Source organism: Colobus angolensis, unplaced genomic scaffold (genome assembly GCF_000951035.1).
Source record: "Colobus angolensis palliatus isolate OR3802 unplaced genomic scaffold, Cang.pa_1.0 Scaffold106, whole genome shotgun sequence".
Classification (NCBI taxonomy): domain Eukaryota; kingdom Metazoa; phylum Chordata; class Mammalia; order Primates; family Cercopithecidae; genus Colobus; species Colobus angolensis.
Genome location: NW_012111586.1, coordinates 2,962,036 through 2,963,595, shown reverse-complemented (window position 1 = coordinate 2,963,595; position 1,560 = coordinate 2,962,036). Strand labels below are relative to the sequence as shown.

At 38.2% G+C, this 1,560-nt stretch overlaps 1 protein-coding gene across 1 annotated transcript in view; it reads left to right on the top strand.

Annotated features, from left to right (window-relative positions):
• Nucleotides 1–1,560, top strand: part of EIF2B3 (eukaryotic translation initiation factor 2B, subunit 3 gamma, 58kDa) — a 142,799-nt gene that overhangs the window by 116,602 nt on the left and 24,637 nt on the right. The window lies entirely within an intron of this gene.

Sequence of the window (1,560 nt, the reverse complement as noted above, 5' to 3'; positions counted from 1 at the left end):
TATATACTAGGGATTGATAACAGTTTAGAAGATACACTTATTCAGACTTTTAAGTTATTTGTATCCTGGCTCCATCAGTACAAGTTGACTCAACTATAAACATTAGGGTAGTACATCTACCTCAGAAGGTAGTTGTGAAGATTAAATAATATGGAGTATATGAATGATGAAAGGAATTTATAAACCAAGGGAGTGAACAGGAGATTGCAACTCTTCAAATTGGTTAGATCAAAAGAAAGAAATATTAAGATGTGGAGTTCAAGTGAAACACTGGTACCACAAATCATATTTGCTACAGTCACACCCACATTTGCTACAATCTATTCCTTGAGGACTTTCGTAGAACTTGAGAATTTCAGAAAGTTAAACCGTGAAAGTACCTTTTACTTTATTCTTCATCCTCATTGTATACATTAATTAGCTTGTGTATGGTATGGGTGTGGGATTCCCAAGTCTCTGACTCTTCTATTGCACTTTTCCCAAAAGAATAGAAACCCAGAATGGTACACCATGACTTATTGGATAAATTGCTTCTGGGGTATCTAGATCCCATGATAATAATTTTCCTTAAAACTATAAGGCAGCCAGGTATGGTGACTCATACCTGTAATCCCAGCACTTTGGGAGGCCAAGGCAGGGGGGTTGCTTGACCTCAGGAGTCCAAGACCAGCCTGAGCAACATAGTGAGATCTTGTCTCTACTAAAAATTTAAAAAAAAAAAAAAATTAGCCAGGTATAGTGGTGCATGCCTGCAGTCCCAGCTACAGGAGGCTGAGGCAGGAGGATCACTTGAGCCCAGGAGATAGAGGCTACAGTGAGCAATGATTGCACCACTGCACTCCAGCCTAGACAAGCGGCTGTCTCCAGCCACAGCAAGACCCTGTCTCTAAAAATAAAAATAAAAACCTACAAGGCAGTCAAAGCAAAGCAACACAGAGTTAGAAGAAAGACGACGACCAGGCATCTATGACTGGAATCTTTTTTTTTTTTTTAACTATACTCCCTTTCTCTTCCCTGGGTGTTTATTTTTATTAAATAAAGTGACCCCAGACATTACAAGCATGGCATTTTTTACACCTAGGCAGATGCCTTAATTTGACCTAATTTATTTATTTATTTGTTTATTCAACAACTATTTTTTGGACATTTAGTCTGTGTCAGGCATAATGCTAAGTGCTAAGGATGTGAAGATAAATCTCTGCTCTACTGAAATTCAGTCTAGTGAGAGAGAGAGAAAGTAAATAGTCTGTTTCTTTACTGTATGTTAAGTTATCCAATCGAGGTAGATACCAAGTGTTGAGGGAGCACAGACTTCACTGTTGTCAGTGAAGGATTCCTAGAGGAAGTGTATCCTGGGGTAAGTCCTGAGAAATAAGTAGGAGTAGGAAGTTAGGATTATTCATATAATTTTACTCCATCTTCTGCAAAGATGGAGAATACATACCAAATCATGGAGGCAAAAGAAAGCATGGCTAAGGTATGGTTTGGGGAAAGTAGGATAATTAGGGTAAGGAGCAGGAAAATGTTTGTTACAAGAATTGTGTATAAGAATTTATAGGC